At 42.8% G+C, this 18,208-nt stretch overlaps 1 protein-coding gene across 4 annotated transcripts in view; it reads right to left on the reverse strand.

Annotated features, from left to right (window-relative positions):
- NPAS3 (neuronal PAS domain protein 3) overlaps window positions 1-18,208 on the reverse strand; it is an 870,281-nt gene that overhangs the window by 598,133 nt on the left and 253,940 nt on the right. The window lies entirely within an intron of this gene.

Genomic DNA, 18,208 nt, shown 5'->3' on the forward strand with positions numbered 1-18,208 from the left:
GGCTTTCTGTTGACAAATCTCTGTTGAAAGAGGCAATTCTAGCTCATGGGGGACAGAATGCTGTCAATAAAAGTGCCATGTTCTGTTGATTTACTGTCGACAGAAGGCCTTGGGAATGTGGACGTTCCGTGGGTTTTATTAACAAAACTCTCTGGTGTAAGACATAGCCCAAGAAACTATAGGGACACACTAAATTAAATAATTAGTAGCCTAAAATACACTGCAGCTTGTGCTGGGAAGTTTTCAAATTTCTTTTTGCTAGATTAAAATCTAGTAAAATCCATTTATTTACCCCACGTAGTTCAATATTACTGCAGCTATAACAAAATCATGGCATTCCCTTCTCTCTCTGTGAGCTCCTAATACTGTGTATAACTATTAAGAGCTATTTTATTTAAAAAGCAGATTATAAAATTTTCAGAGAATATTCTTTTATAGAGAAACTATATTAGTGGAGAGGACCCCTCTGGTTTTGTTTGGGCATCCTAGCTCCAGCATTTTCCAAAGAATCAAATTATTTATGTTAGAAATGATGCTGTCATAGTGTCTTGAGTGGCTCAGGACTGACCTCAAGGCAGATACCCACATAGTGGAATATTCTGAAATTAAATGACACCCATCCAATAACACATATAAACTTCCGAAGCACTACAGTACTCTTATAATGCAGCCACAAACAGTCCCCTTAAACACTCCAGTCATTCTTGTGACTCAGTCACGATGAACTAGGTAATAGAGGGTCACCTACAGCAAAAATCATAAATGTTCCAGGTTTTTTCAGAATGAGTTACACCCAAGATCTAACATCACAGACAATTCTAGAGGTAATAAACTACAGCTAAGAAAAAGAAATTATTGCTGTTGAAAGGTTGAATCAAGTTAAAGATAGGTACAGGTGACTCAAATCTATAATTCCAAATATTAGCACAGATGTGGTAATTTACTGGATTTCCAAAAGTCTCTCAGGGTGACCCAGAATAACTCTGAGGATTTCTGACTTCTTGTTCAGTTGTTTTCCTCTCCTAGAAAACAAATAGTCCAGAGATGCAGGATCTTTCCCTGACTACATGTACAGGTTCTTCTAAAAGAAAACCAGCTAGAGGGTCACCACTCACGTTGGTTCTTTCTTTGACTGGTGGGGAGACAGGAGTGCATTTGAATTCTTTGATCTAGTGCAACAACTAGGAATTCCTGCTAAAGCTTATCATGTGCATTACACAAGTCTTTCTCCTTTGCTGGGTTATTTGGTTCCTGTGGTACAGAGAACATAATGTTTGCTATGACATTAGAAAAGGATACAGAGGAGAGCGAGAGAGAGCAATGCATGTAACATCCCATTACTTTTCATGAAGTTTTAATACCAAATACATCCTTATAGATGACCAACAGAGCCCTACCACAATCAGAGTAGATCAGAAAGACACCATTTTGACACTATGGTTTTATTCATGGGTTCATACACTTCAGAGGCAACCAAAACAACGTGTAATGGCCTGCCACCCCATCTGTAAGCCAGAAAAGTCGAGTTATTCTAAACTTTCCTCTTTGTCTTGAGCCCCTGATCCCAATCCTGAGAGGGAAGAACAAGAGGTGGGGTAAAGAGTTTCTGCTGACTTGAGAACATATCACTGTGTGGAAAATAAAAGGAAAAGAAACAAAGAAATTGAGAAGATATCCTAGGAGAAAGGACCCATGAGCCTGACGACTTTCCATATGGATGAAGAAAAGAACTGAGATTTTCCTCCAAAAGCAAGTCCACCAATTGAAACAGCTGCCATGCTGAAACCTTTCCACTTGCTTAAGTAATGAGAAGTAAAATGTACTTTTAGGAATACAAACAAAGGAAAGTTATTGCATTCTCAAAAAAAGGAACTAAGCTGATGTTTGGGAGGCAAACTCCTGAGTAGAAAGAAGTGATTTTTTCCTGAAAAACAGGACTTGGGCCTCTTGGCTGTTGCTTAACACTTAAAAGCTGATTGAGTTCAGGATTTCTCCTCCAACAGCTAGTTAGATTTAGCAGCTAGGGAAAAGTCATTATAAGCATGCTGAGCATCTAGTTTTGCTTGCTACATTCCAGACATAGTTTCTACCAGTACTTCACTCCACTGACATAATGAAAGTCTCACTCAGTGAGAGCTTAAAAAAACCTGCTTAAGTTGACCATAGGAAACCACTAATAGAAGAGGCTGAAATCAACATATTATTTTTGTTTTGTTTTTTCTTTTGGCTTCTCAGGTCTAAAGACAAAATCGCAGCCAGTCAAAGACTCTGAAATTGCCTACCTGCTTGCTGTTCTGAATGAGGACGGAATTAAATTGGAGAGGCAGGAGACGAAGCCATAAAGATCAGGGTTATCCTGGATAGATACTGGTTGTCATACTGCCTGTCTCTACAAGAAAGTATTATTTTATTATGGAATTTTAGAAATAAACCAATATGGTGCCATTTATTACTTTCATAGCACTATATGCATGCTTAACATTTTACAGAAACTGATACAGAGTTTACAATCTAAGGTCCCAAATCTGCAAATGTAAACCACCTAGCAGAGTGTTTGCTACCATCATTACTCAGGTTAAAGTAATGTTGTTTTTCCTCATATAAAACACAGACAACAGTGTGATCTTCAGGATGTATATGTTACTCAACTTCATTTTCTTTTCTCTTTGGCCAAGCCTCATCACCAGAGGGAACCTAGAATAATCAAGATGGAACAAATTGTTCTCACTCCCAAGAGCCTAATTCAGAAGAAAAAAAAAAAAAGGCCCTCTAATGTCCCTAGGAAGAATATGTATAAGCAAGAAAATATTGAATAGGGACCACAGGGGGTCCTTGTTATAAGTCGCTTCGCTATAAGTAGCTTTGCGTATATATTGTTAAGCAATTCAGGAAAGCAGATTTATTATAAGTCACACTGATCCATACTTACGTTGTTCAGGGGCCAAAGGACCAAAAGCCAGGAACATAGTGGAGCTTTGTGGTGGTCAGGTGGCAGGAGCTGTAGCACAGAGGCCCTGGAAATGAGCCCTGAAGTCATGGGGGACTGGCAGGGAGCTGCAGGGAGCTGGCAGGTAGCTGGGGGAGCCGGTGGGGAGCCACAGGGAGCCAGCTGGAAGCCGGCAGGGAGCTGCAGGGGGCCAGTGGGGACTGGCGGAAAGCCGGGGAGCTATAGGGAGCCTGCAGGGACAGGCAGGAAGCCAGTGGAGACCGGCGGGGAGCTGGCTTATCTTTTTCTATTTATTTATCTAACTATCAAATTATTCTTAATTATTTATTATGATTTATTTATGTATTTATTTATTTATTCCTATTCTATTTCTATTTACTGTTTTTGTGGGTTATAGATACATTATATGTACCACATTTATTTGAACTGTATGAATTTACTTAGTTTGTTAAAGAGGTTAAAAGGATCCTGATATCTACAAGGGGAAGAAATTTCTGACAGGAGACAGTTCCTGAATCTAACAGGAAGAAGGAATAACATGATCCAATGTTTGAAAACTGAAGCTTAACAAATTCCTACTTCAAACATTTTATTTTCTACACAGAGAATAATTAACCACTGGAACAACTTGCCTAGGGACTTAGTTGATTCTCCACCACTTAAATTCCTTAAATCAAGTCTAAATAAACGTCATAAAACATAAGCCATAGCTCAAACAGACGTTATGAGCTTGAGGTAGCCATTACTGGTTGAGGTTTTATGGCTTGTGTTATGGAGTAGGTCAGATTAGATGGTCAGAATGAATGGTTTAATAAATGATACAATTTGGTCCATATACTTAAGAAATTTGACTGTATGAGGAACAGATTGGAACTTAGAAAAACTGCTCCTTTCAGTTCCCTTTTTCCCATATAAACACCCAAAAACTGTTAAGTAAATGTGACCAAAGAAAACTTGACTTTTAAGTCCTCCTGGCAACAGAGTGGGGCAACAGAACAAGAAGAGCAAAAAAGGCAGAGAGAGAGAGGGAGGCATAAAAGCCAGTGAACAGGATGGGAAGAACAAACAAACAAAGGGACTCAGCTGAGGAGTAAAATCAAAGAAGGAAACAGATAATACACAAGAGGCAATTAAAAGGGAAGAATTAAAAAGGAGACGGATGGATAAATATTTAAGAACCAAATGAACAGGAAGTTCTATCCTACTGAAAAAGAAAATTAAAACAGCATTTTTCATCTTCAAAAAAGGATAGTGAAATGCATCTACAATGTATCAAGAAAAGGGAAGGTGACATCCTCTCAGAGTGGCTGACCCTTCGACCTTAAATGGCATTCAAATCTCGTCACAAAATACATCTGGCCTTACTTCCTGTGACTTTGTATTAGCTCATTTAGATAGCATATTGTCCACTGACACCGCATTTTTATAACGAGGCTTAAAAGACTGATCTTTGCCTATAAAACCTTTAGTAACCAGTAGACAGCTTTAAAAAAGAAACACATTTGGTACACCTATTCAAGCTAATATAACATGGAGATATATTAGAAAACGGACTTAGCAATGTTTCCTTCACTTTGTAATCTCATTATCTATTCCAAGTGTCAGTCTGAATTGTAGCTTGCAATGTAGTTGCAGCCTTGTTGGTCCCAAGATATGGAAGAGATGAAATGGGTGAAGTAATACCTTTCAATGGACCAGCTTCTATTGGTACATGAAACAGGCTGTCAAGCCACACCGAACTCTTCTTCAAGACCATCTCACCCACCTTGCTTCCCTATTAACCCTAGTAGCATTCCAAAAATCGGATTTCCTCATGTTCAGGAACACATTATATTTCATAATGAAATGCCAACTAAAGGCAGCAGTCCTGTTCAGAAGGCAAGGGAAGTCTTATTGCTAAGCATATGTAACCCTTCTGTTAACGCCAGATGCCTGCCAGAAGGGCCGGGTTCAACTCTTGTGGGGTTTTCCTATTAAGGATACAACCAACCGGCTCAAGCCCCCACCCAGTGGCCTGGGACAATTTCACCCCCGTGCTGGGTGCCTGTAAGGCGGTTCTCCCCACCCCTCGCAAGCACAGAGTCTGAGATAGAAATGGCTTTTTTAATGACCGTAACCTACCCCAAGGTTACAGCGACAGATGCAGCATATCTCAGCACAGAAGAGACAAAACCCCTTTTACCCAGATACCATCCCCATATGCAGTAGAACCCAGTCTCTTGCTGGGGCTCTTGGCCCTTTTCCACACACACACAGTTACAGGGTGTACCCTCTGCGGTGCAGTCCCAAACTCAAAGCCCACAGATACATCACCAGGGCAATACTAGCTGTCCACTTGTCTGTAGCCTCCCCTTGCTGTCACCAGCCGTCTGCCGCCGCTTCTACCAGCCGCCCGCTGGTCGCCGTCGTCTACTGCCGCCACCGCTCCTACCGGCCGCCCGCCGGTGACTGTCGTCTACCGCCGCTCCTACCAGCCGCCAGCCGGTCGCTGTTGTCTACGATTGCCGCCGCTCTTACCGGCCGCCTGCCGTCATCTACCGCCACTCCTACAGGCCGCCCGCTGGTCCTGCTGTTGTTCGCCGGTCCTAACCCCACTGCTTGGGACTGCCCTAAGGCAGAACCCAGTGATTTCAGCTCTGTGTGGCCTCAGCTGCCACTCTGTGATTTCAGCTCTCAGTATCTCTAGTGTGGGGTTTCAAAAACACCCTAGTATCCAGCTCTATCTTTTAACAGGTGGGGAGGGTTAGTCAAGCCAGGCTTATAGCTATATGGCCAAGGCATAGGCAGGGCCAAGGCACTCAGCAAGCTGGCTCAACCAGTACCCTTCCCCTTCCTCTCACAATGCTTTAAACCAGGGAGCCCTGTGTAATCAACGTCTTACACAGCTAAGGCGACTGCCCTGTCCCCCACAACAACCCAGAGCATTGGTGAGATCTCACAACTCCCACATTAAGTGTCAGCTTAAATTGTGATTTTACAACTACATGTTTACAATAGACCAAATCTCATGGCTTACTTGCTACCCATTAGGCTTTGCCTAAAAAGGTATCACACATGCACACCTTTTGCATTCTTATGCAGATGACCTCTGGGAGACTCATTCCTCCCAGCCTTCAGCAGCACTGCATTCCTTCTGCCACATTCCCTACACATAGCAATTGGAATGGATTGGGGTGCTATTCCCAGTTCTCCCACAGATCCCGTGTGACCCTGGAAGAGTCACTCTTCACTAGTGTTTGAAAAGAGCCCAGAGCTGCCATTGGAACAATTATGATCATATCACTAAAAATGTTAATAATCCAAACTGCTGCAGGGATTTGAAAATGTAGCCACTGATTCTGTTACCTGAACAGGAGTTGAGATCTTTGCAAATCTGCCTCCAAATGTGATGTGGAGCTCTCAGGAAAGCCTGGCCCTGAATTCATGCCTTAGATTCTCTATTCGAAAATTTTAGCTTGGCTTTGTCAAGAGGACATCCACCAGTTAGCATTCATAGCAATTCACATTTGAAAGAACACAGGCTGTGGCTACATTAGCCCCCGCCTTTTGGAAGAGGCATGGTAATGAGCCACTTCAGCAGATGCTAATGAGGCACTTCCATCAATATGCTGTGCCTCATTGGCATAATGGTGGCCATGAGTGTTTCAAAAGTGCTGCTTTTGAAACGCATGCCGTCCGTGTAGACAGGGGCCTTTTGAAAGGACCCTCCAGACTTTGAAAACCTCTTCTTCCCAAAACCAAATGGAAAGAACAGGATTTCGAATTCTGGGGGGTCCTTTCGAAAGGCCCCTGTCCACACGGGCGTTTTGCATTTAGAAAGCAGAACTGTTGAAAAGCGTGCGGCCACCATTATGCTAACAAGGTGCTGCATATTCATGGCAGTGCCTCATTAGCATCTGCTGAAGTGGCTTATGAACATGACTCTTCCGAAAGGCAGGGGCTGGTGTAGCCACAGCCACAATGAAAAAGATGTTCTGATACTTCTAGGAATTTCATATTTATTCTTAAAAACAGCATTTCATAACTGCTAATTTTGCTAATCTCCTGAGTATTATAGCTTCTTATAGAGACCAAAATTTTATAATGACTCCTAGAAGTTATCTATTTTCATCTTTCAATAGATGGGAATTGCCTTTATTTATAAAAAATAATAATATTTTGCTGGTGATACTTCTAATGATGATGAATACAGCCTTTATTATTTTCACAGATGATGAAATGTGGCATGCAATTTTGCACATTCAGCTGATACCAACCCAGGGGGGAGCAAAAGCCATAGTTTTCATTAGATACAAATGGAACCAGAAGTGACAAGTTGCCTATGCCTCTGTAGAAGCATTCAACTAATGGTAAGAGTGAATCATAAAGGCAGACGTGCTCATCCATCGAAAATAAGACAAGGACTTTCTAATATATAACCCTGAATATGAGAAAGACTCTGGCACAACAAGAGTTAAGTAATTTATGAGTGATTTGCCTCTTTTACAGAAGACACGGACAGAAAACAGGTTAAGGTTTCTAAATGAAAGCCTGCCTAGTTTGGATGAAATTATGTAAAACCAAACCAGATATTCATGCAAGTTCCCAACAGCGTGAATGTTATATATTATGCAGTTTTAGATAATGTTAAATGCAGAGACTTACACATTCTCTAAATTGTAAAGTCATTGATAAGGGATGTTTTCAGTTGCAGAGAGCTAATTTCAATAGTCTTTACTGATCTTCATAATGTCCTCAGAAGGACTTAAATACAGAATGAGAATACAATGAATCCAAAGTTACTTTTTACTTGGTATCACTGATTGAAATGGGAGACCCATAACTGCACAGGAATTTAGTGGAAAAATCAGTTTCCTTTCCACAGCTCATAGTGAAACACTACATGTTGAACCGCTCTTGTTCGGCACCCTTGGGACCTGACTGGGGCCGGACAAGAGAATATGCCGGACCATGGGAGATAAGTACTTTCAAGAACATTACCAACACTTCCACTGCTTACTAGGCTCTTAGAAGACACTTGGGGTAAATTACAGCTAAATAACAGCACAGAACACTGAGAGTCAGGACTGGTGGTTGTAAAGAAACTTTATGGGACCATGGGAAATCGGGCCATACTCATGATAAGTGGTCGTCCAGCTAACTAAAACTATGCAGAATTATGTACTTTGCTGAACGAAACAGTTCTGGATTAGAGAGGTTCAACCTGTAGTAGAAATTAAACTATAGATATAGATTAAGCTATACATATGTTGGTCTTTGAAATATTTAGCTAAGCTGTCCTACTCTTTCCTTTTGAATAGAAGCATCCAACATAATAATTAGGTAAGAATAAGAATTTTTAAGAAATCCATGTATTTAACATTTCATTGTCAAATTTGGATTAGTACTTGTGCCAAATATCTAGCTAATCATTTGTGATCATTATAATAAATACACAGTTTCAATGACAGAATACAGAATGTTGCAGAAATCAGATTTCATTGAGCCTTTGCCCAAATCCTTTACCATAAGAGAGGTAGTTTTTGAAGACACTTTTGTCCTATTACAATAGGGAAGAATGAATGAAATAAGCAAGGGTTTAAGTTTGAGACTTTTCCCAAATACAGCACTTTACAGATACCAACAAACTTATTTCATGTTACATATGAAAACAATGCAATGATCATTTGTTCTTTTCCCCCATTTCATATCATTAAAGAGTAAAAAGCAGAACGAGCATCTTTGGGAGATGGAACTTATTTTTATCCATGCATGCTCATCATTTTAAAATATTACATAGAACAGGAAACATATATAATCTGAGATATTAATTTTTAAAAAGGAAGACGTTCATGAAATGTGGAAAATTCATACTAAATCATGTTAATTGGTTTATTCTAGTGAGAAGAAAAAAGAAAAAAAGGAGACATATAAGCAGAACTCCTTTTTGGAATCAATAGGGATTTCTCCCTGAACATGATATAACATGATAGATAATCCAAACAAATTAATATACATTTAATATGAACATCCCCCCGATTTACATTCCAATGTTCTCAAAAGTTACAGCCTATACAATTGTCATACCCCATCAGCCACTAATGCATCTCCATTAACATTCTCAACTCTGGTTCACAGGTACAGGTAGCTATCTCCTCTCCACTGAAGTTTTGACATTAGCTATTAATCTACGAGTGAAAACTGACAATGAGATAGGGTAGATAAGTTTTTAAAATATTGTTTCAGATGTTGAAAGAGGACAGGACTAAAGGTAAAACTGAGGAAAAGCTCTTATTTTATTGAAGTGTAGTTATTTTCCCCCTTCTATTCTTTTCTCTCCTTTTTTATTTTTTGTCTTTACCATGAAGGCTGGATTGAAAATTCTAGAATTCCAGCTGTGACATATGGGGGAGGGGAGAGAAATAAAAAAAACACTGACACTCAAAAAAGAAGGTGGAGTAAAGGTTAAGTTTGGAATAACAAAGGAAGAAACCTTGCACAGTTGTTATAGTGAAAGACCAATATACAAACCAATGGGTAAACAGAATAAATTGCAGTAAAGAACTTTAGAAAGACCATGACGAAGTTAAAGTTGTGATGAGTGGGTCATATCACAGTAAGAAAAGAAGGAAGATGAACTGTAGCTGCAACAGACACAGATGTGCATAGAGAGGGCTGTCAATGATAAAGTCACCCTACATTACATGGTCATATTTTCGACCTCCATTTACTTATATGTAAAGGCCATTTAGCTGCTCTGTTTAAATATAGCTCTTTAGTTGTCATGTGATGGATTAACAACATTTAACCCTTAAAAATTGACATGAGATTGACTATATGCTTACAGTAATAGTATATTACCAGCTGCAGTAGCTGTTTCCTGTATCTGTGTAAGTGCTGCATAGTTAGTTTTGGTTCAAATAAAGGATGACATGTAAATTTAGCGTTCTCCTATGGCTTCCACTAGGAGGGCACTTTGAGGATCAGGACAGTGATAATGTAAGTGAGATCCTTCATCTCCTGGGTCAGCATTACACACTCAGGACTGATCAAAAATCATTACCAACTAGTGACTGCTCAGAAGCTTCTGGAAAATGAGTTGGTGATTTTAGGTCACTTCCTAGTGCACATATATCTGCATCACCAAAATCAACATAACTGACACTGCCATTGTTAGCCTCAGCAGGGAACTCAAAGGTCAAAAGGGCATGGAGATAGAACTATCTCCTCACATATTTCTACCATTACAGAAACTGTAATGGGCTGTCAGTCTGGGTTGCCTCATGTTAAAGATGCCCAACAGAAATAGAAAAGGGTGTGGAAGTTTGGAAAGAGAAAGAGTGAATATGAATAAGTTATATAATATAAATGACACAGAAAAGGCTAACTTTCACAATGTTAAAAAAAACAGACGCAAAACAGTAAAATGGGCAAAATGGATTTAAAGAAATCTATGAAGCTCACTAAGGGTTGGTCTTCACGGCAAAGTTATTTCAAAATATCAGTCATTATTTTGAAATAAATATACTAGCGTCTACACAACGCAACTGCTATTTTGAAATAATTTTGAAATAGCAGTTGACTTATTTCAAAATTGGAAAACCTCATATTTCAAAAGAGGGGTTGTTTAGACAGGGAAGAGAGCCAATTTCGAAATAAGCTCTGTGTGTGTAGCAGCTATATTTTGAAATAGCTAGTGCTATTTCAAAATGCATTTTGATTGTGTCTATACCAGCAAGTATATTCAAAATCGAGGTCAGAAGACGGCCTTCTTTCGAAATAACAAGCGGAGTTTCTATACACACCCCATGATCTTTCGAAAGTAACACTGAAAGAATGGGGCTGTTCTGCTGAAGTTGGCCATCTGTTCACATGGTGGGAAGAGAGGCCCACTTCAAAAGATTATTTCAAAAGAGAACAAGTGTAGACGCTCTGCAGATGGCTCTTTCAAAAGAGGGAGTCCTCCATGGCAGCGATCAGCTGGCAGGTGGCGGCGCTGCTCTCAGAATAAGCAGAACTCTATGGCTCCAGTGTCTGGCCACGTTTAAAGACGCAGGCTCCCACATACCCCAGACAGGAAGCTGAGTGCGTGCAGGCAGCAGGGAGTCCACCTGTTGCACAGCTCGCTCCCTGTTATGACATTCCAGCCAGCTTTTTGCCCTCCCCAACCCATGGCCAACCACCCATACCCCTGCCCACTCCAGGGGCCCCCCAAGGACAGTGGGGGCCCCCCCAAGGACAGTGGGGGGCCCTCCAGAAGGCGAGCCAAGCCCTGAAGCACCGAGCCCCTTCCTTGACCGGGGTTGAGCTCCAGGAACTCCTCTCCATATAGGAGGATGAGGAAGTCCTCCACCAAACTGGGACCTGGCGCTGCAACGCTGTGGCATTTGGGCACCTGTTGAAGGGCCTGATCAGCTGGGGCCACCCCACCCGCACCAGGTCCAGTCAAAAGTAAAAGAACTACGCCAGGGGTAATCCAAGGCCTGTGATGTGTCTAGGTAGCCAGGGGCACCTTCCACAAGCTGCCCCTACTATAAGGAGCTCAAACGCCTTCTGGGGCCCAAAGAGGCCAGACCCCCCAGTCATCATGCTGGATGCTGTTGAGCCCGACAATGAGCCAGAGACAATCACAGAGGGCAAGGAGCACCTGCGACTGGCAGCCAGCACCAGGTGCCCATGGACAGCTAAGCAACTTGACCCCACCAGCAATGACGAGGACTCAAGTGAGGGGACCCTCATCATTGACATCCTGTCTGGGCCAGCCAGCCAGGCCCCATCCACCTGTGCCTCTCTCAAGTTCCGGGAGAGACCCACAGGTAGGTGGCGTGCATGCCAGCTGCCCTGGAGCCTGAGAAGGGGGCATCAGGTTCCATGCAGGGTGGCTGCAGGCCTCCCACATAGCCACCAGTCCTGGTGCAAGTGGACCCCAGACGGCTACACTCCCTGGGCCCCAGAGGGCTGATGGGTGGCACTCAGCACCACACACAGCTGGGGCAGCCCCACAGGACGGCAGGCAGTGGAGGGACCAAGGGGAAGCTGTATGGAGGAGCCCACACCCTTGGCACCCATGCAGAGAACCCCAGGACATGGGCATTGCGAGAATCCCGGGATGGGGAGGGAGTGGCGAGGACACGGGGTCCTGCATCTGGGACTGTTCCCCTCTCCCCTTCTGTCTCCACTGGGGTCACCAGGGTGAGGAGGGGGAGGCGGGGGGTGTTGACCACACTGCAGCCCTGCAGGACCTTACCAGCATGCTGCGGGAGTGGCTCACCATGGAGCGGCAGGCCTGGGACTGGATTGTGGCAAATTCTGACACCCTGACCCAGGCTGTGGTGGGCTGCTGACCCCAGCCGCCACCCCCCTCGCAAGCCACTGCTGCACCCGCCCCTCCTGCCCCCACCCCACCCCACCATCCCATCCCCCCATCACCCAGCCACCTTGCCACCTCCCCTCTGACCTCCGCCCCCGACACCCTGGTCCCCTGGTCAGTTTCTCCCAACCTCAACCTCCCACCCGCTCCACAAGCCCAACCTCGCTGCCCTGGTCCCAGCACAGCTGGCCTGTATGTTGCTGGCCAGGGCCTCCCAGGAGGAGGCCATGCCCCCTGCCTCCTGCTCCCCCCATGCCAACCCCAGGGAGCACGCAAGAGCCTTGCCCCAGCCGCACCCCTACATCCCTGGGCTGCTGGCCCAAACTGGACCCCAATGGGGCCCCGGATATGGGGGGAAGTGGTGCGATAAAGCCTGCTGTCCCAACCCTCAGCCCTCCTGGAGCTCAGAGAGCGCCCACCCAGGGCTGCAATACCCCTGTACATATTTCTCCCCCACACCCCCATTCATAGTTCCCCCCCACCCCTCATTCACAGTCCCCCCAGCACCACATTTGCACTCCACCCCACCCCGTATATAGTTTCCTGCAGTTGGCACAGGCACAGATTGCTATCAGGTGAAATTAAAAAGAATATATTGTACAGTTTAACCCAAGTCCCCTGTGCATGTGTGGGGATGGGTGTGGGGTGTGCGTGCAGGGTGGGGGGGGTGTTACTGCGGTCCGTGCTCCAAGGCCTGGCACAGGGCCTCCCAGACCTACACCCCATCCTACTGGGCCTGGCACTGGGCAGCAGGGGGCTACTTGTACCCACACCCCACCTTGACAGCCCACCCCAGTTGCCAGAGGCCAATGGTCACCCTTTTCTGGAGTGCAAGCACTGGCCTGATGCAGTGTCATGGTGCTGGAGGGGTGGGATGAGCCTGTGGCACAGCTCCAGGAATGTCCCCTTGGTCATCCTGAAGTTCTGCAGCCACCAGCCTTCGTCCCAGTCCTCCAGTACCAGCCAGTCCCACCAGTCACTGCTTGTGGGGAAGCCCCACAAGCGGTGGGTGACCTGGGGTAGAGGGTGGGAACATTGTACCCTGGGGATGGCCTCCTGGAGGGTGACGAGTAGGGTAAGCATCCAGAGTCGCTGGTGCACGGTGGCCAGGACCATGGCCAGTGCACCAGCCACAGCCTCGATGGGTGGGGGAGATGCTTGGGGACCATGGGGGCCTGGGGTGCCTCCTCTAGTCTCCGTTGGTCTGCATGCCTGGGGACAGGTAGCTGGCCCTCAGCAGCTGTGTCTACACGTGCACGCTACTTCGAAGTAGCGGCACTAACATCGAAATAGCGCCCGTCGCGGCTACACGCGTCGGGCGCTATTTCGAAGTTAACTTCGACGTTAGGCGGCGAGACGTCGAAGTCGCTAACCTCATGAGGGGATCAGAATAGCGCCCTACTTCGATGTTCAACGTCGAAGTAGGGACCGTGTAGACGATCCGCGTCCCGCAACGTCGAAATTGTGGGGTCCTCCATGGCAGCCATCAGCTGGGGGGTTGAGAGACGCTGTCTCTCCAGCCCGTGCGGGGCTCTATTGTCACCATGTGCAGCAGCCCTTAGCCCAGGGCTTCTGGCTGCTGCTGCTGCAGCGGGGGATTCACGCTGTATGCACAGGGTCTGCAACTCGTTGTCGGCTCTGTGTATCTTGTGCTGTTTAGTGCAAGTGTGTCTGGGAGGGGCCCTTTAAGGGAGCGGCTGGCTGTTGAGTCCGCCCTGTGACCCTGTCTGCAGCTGTGCCTGGCACCTTTATTTCGATGTGTGCTACTGTGGCGTGTAGATGTTCCCTCGCTGCGCCTATTTCGATGTGGTGCTGCGCAACGTCAATGTTGAACATCGACGTTGCCAGCCCTGGAGGACGTGTAGACGTTATTCATCGAAATAGGCTAGTTCGATGTAGGCTTCACATGTAGACGTAGCCAGCGTGTGCAGGCCACGGCTTGGGGTGGGGGGGCCCTTTAAAGGGATGTCAGATGGCCAGAAAGAGTGCCCTGGGACATGTGGACACTGTCTTTTGAAAGTGCGGTGGGGGCCATTTGAAAGGGCAGGTTGAACCTTCAAGTCCTCATTTGCCTGTGTGGATGCTCCATTTCCAAAGGCTGTCTTTTGACGTTAAGTTTCAAAAGCCGTCCTTTCAAAAAGGAGCTGTAGGGTAGATGAAGGCTTTATGTGTAGCAGCATTATTTCGAAATAACTGTTTCGGAATAACTTAGTTTGAAATAATGCTGCTGTGTAGAACTATCCTGACGCTGGATATTGAAACAAATAATTTGGACTCACTGTAGCATACTAGAGGCTTTGTGAAACCACACCAACCAAGGCCGAACAATAGGAGATATTCTTCTCTCAGACATACAGAGAGAGGTAGCATGACTGGCAATATACCCTCTTTCAGGTTGCAACTGACCTCCAGCAGCTGACCAATGCATAAGGGCAGCAGAGACATTGCCTTCTCTATACAATTCAGTATGCACAAGGGAGCAAGGAGAGAACCAAATGCATAGTGTAGTGATTGGAACTTGTTTTCCCATAATTGAACGTAATTAGGTTACAGTCAGTGGTTTCTCCACAATCACCAACTTCCAGTTCAATGGTCAATTTACATTTATCTGCCATAAGGAGTTACTTTATTTTGTGTTAGAAAAATATAATTTTTAGAAAATAAAATGTGTTTTTCTACTGGTTGCATGATACTTCCAACATACATCCCCCATAACAACATCCATCTTCCATTCAGCACAGATGATCTTTAAAAAAATAATTCATCCTGTTCTCTGGTTTGAGTCAGTGGTCTGCACACTGCCATTTAAACAGGCTTTAAACTGGACATAGGATACACATCCACTCATACTAAAGCCTTTTTAACACTGTCAAACACCATGCATGGTCCTAGTGTAAATGGAAATCAGGCTCTTGAATTAATAAGAAAAACCTTGGTAGAATAGAATTACTATGGCTTTCAATTCTCCACATAAACAGCACAAAGTTTCAACAAAATACTCATGGGGAGGAATTCAGGAAGCAATTTCCCCTTTTATAACAATACTTCGGAATCAGCTGCATTGTGGATTTTATGTTTTCATCTGAAATATCCTTCACAAACCTAAAACTGAAAACTAGATGCCACTTCTTAAACACTGGGAGAAATATAAGCCTCAATTCCTGCACAATAAGAACAGAGAGATATTGGTAAATGGCATGGGGAAGCTTTTACTATCTTCTCTTCTGGTCAACTGATAAAACACAGTCTCTAGTACTGTTAACTCATTGATCCATAAAGACAGACAAGTTGGGTCACATAATAATATTTAATTATTATAAATTCACTTTAAATAGATGAAAAAGTGTTCCAAAGATTTCTCAGAACGGAGACAATCTGTTATCCTCTATGAAAAATATGTACACTTATTTAATATAAAAATAGTAAGAAAAGGGTACTTTAATTAAAACACAGGGAAACCCTGCTAACATGTTGGATAACAGTTACAGGTTGAACTTCTCTAGTCTGGTGCACTCTCATCTGGCAACCTCTGTAATTCGAATGATTTTAGTCAGCTGGATGATCGTGGCCAAGTTTCCTGTCACCCCATAAATTTGTTTGCGGCCACCAGTCCTAGCTCTCAGTCTTCTGTGCTGTTACTTAGCTCTAATTTACCCCTTCATATCTTCTAGAGCCCAGTAAGCAGTGGAAGTTTTGATAATGATGCTAGACAATATTACCCTCCCATGATCCAGTAAATTCTTTCATCCAGCACTGGTCAGGTTTTGATTGTGTCGGACTAGAGAGGTTCAACAATTTTTTTTTTCAGTTTACTTAATTAGTTTTTGATTTTTTTTCACATAAAATTCAAAAACAGTCACTGGAGTACACTGGATTTATATTGCTCATCCCAGAGTTCCATAATTTGACAAGATGCAGATTAATTTTCAACATAGATTTTTGACTTAATCCATGCTAGGAGGTGCTTATTTGTTTTTTTAAATCTGAGCATAGTGGTCTCAAGAAAAGATAGTCAGTTTTCCTTTGAAGAGTATGAAAAAATAATGACATGAACGTATGTGTGTCCCAAGGTGCCAACTTTTTTTTTTTTAAATAGAACCAAACTTCTCCATAGGATGTCCCATTTGCACATTATGACTATTAGTTACTATCATGAGTAGTTTTGCATTATTTGGATTATATGTATATATTGTATTATATTACTTATAATATATATTATATTATAATATAATATAATATATTATATTACTTGTATTATAACGTGTTTATACTAAAAAAACATTATATATATATCACATTTAGAAATGAATGAAAAGTATGGCTGAGCACTAAAATTTGACACCAAATTAAGAAAAAACAATAATTATTTGCTCAGGACTGCAAAAATTAAGTAACAGCAAATTAATTATTGCACGCTACATTTTACCATCACACATGCTTATCACTGAAAACTGACTGGAGAGATCTGTTGTTTTGAGCTCAAATACTTAGATGATGACGTCTGAGTTTATTCCAAACTGCCAAATATTCTTTACTTCAGATCACAAATCAGTAAGGTTATCCCATTTCAGACGGAGGAAAGCCAAAAGGAGACATAGTGAAGCTAATGTGGCACTCTTCATACAGCATACCACTGATTCAGTTACTATAATATGAAAGCAATTTAACTGAAGGCCATTTCACACCTTAGGTGGAATTATTTATTCACCTTGTCAATAGTAATAGGTAGCTTACATCTGGTTAAAATGCGTATCAAAATGTAAATATTTGAGTTCAAAAACCTGTAACCAGTTCTTCACCATGAAAGATCCTGGATAATCCTATAATTAATTCTGATTCATTAAGGGAAAAAAAAAAAAGCTATGTCACAACCTTGTGATACATATTCCAGCTCCTATATGTCATGCTATTCAAAAGGAAATTGTACTCATGGCCTTATGCATGCACTTGAATTTCCAAAGATAAAAAGCAACACCCGGCGTGAATGAAGCCCGATTTCTATCTAATGAATAATTTGATGTCATCTTGGAAACTGGCCAGAGCTAAGAATAACAAAAATGGGCATTTATTTTATTACATTTTGTGAACACCATATGTGAGTGAAAAGAACAAAAATGTTTCTTTCAAAAGTATCAGAAAGGGTTTCCCATATACTGGCAATTGACAGACATGCTTTTCACATGAAGCGGTTAACATCCATAATCTATTTGGCTGTGAAATACAAGAGCAGCACTGATATAGCAGAAAGATTAAAAAAAACAAAACAGGAATACAACATGATTTTATTTCAACAAAAACATATTTTACACCCCACAAATTTTGCATTCCCTGATGCACTTTTTTAAAAGATTCTCAAGGACAACAAATATAACTTAATGGAGAGTTGCACAGGCAAGTTACATGGTCTTTCATCTGTTTGTGATACTGTTTGTTACATTTGAGTGAAACATCCAAAATCTTGGAGTAATATTTCAGATAACCCATTGGGTATATTTGGCATGTAAATATGATTACTAAAATCCCATCCCAAGACAAAAAGATGACTGTTATAATTTTAGGTCACAAAAACATTACGGAACCTGTTGTGTGTGCGGCAGCCATAATGCACAAAATAATTTAAGTACAGCGCTAGATAAGATCCCAGCTCCTGGTAAAATACTGACAATGCATTACGGCAAAATGGAAGTATAACTGGCAGTTAGATCACAACTGCTGGAATATACATTTGTAACACTAAGGGATTTGCTAACAGTTGTTCTGTTTTACTTGTGAACAGATGCTCAATATTGAGATTCAAATAAGGACAATATTATTTTGCCCTAAATATTATATGGTTTATTATAGACTGTATATACAAATTTCTTAATTATTCTTCAAATTCTAGTGACTCTAAATAGATGCTTTACTTTATA

This window comes from Carettochelys insculpta, chromosome 6, assembly GCF_033958435.1.
Source record: "Carettochelys insculpta isolate YL-2023 chromosome 6, ASM3395843v1, whole genome shotgun sequence".
Lineage (NCBI taxonomy): Eukaryota > Metazoa > Chordata > Testudines > Carettochelyidae > Carettochelys > Carettochelys insculpta.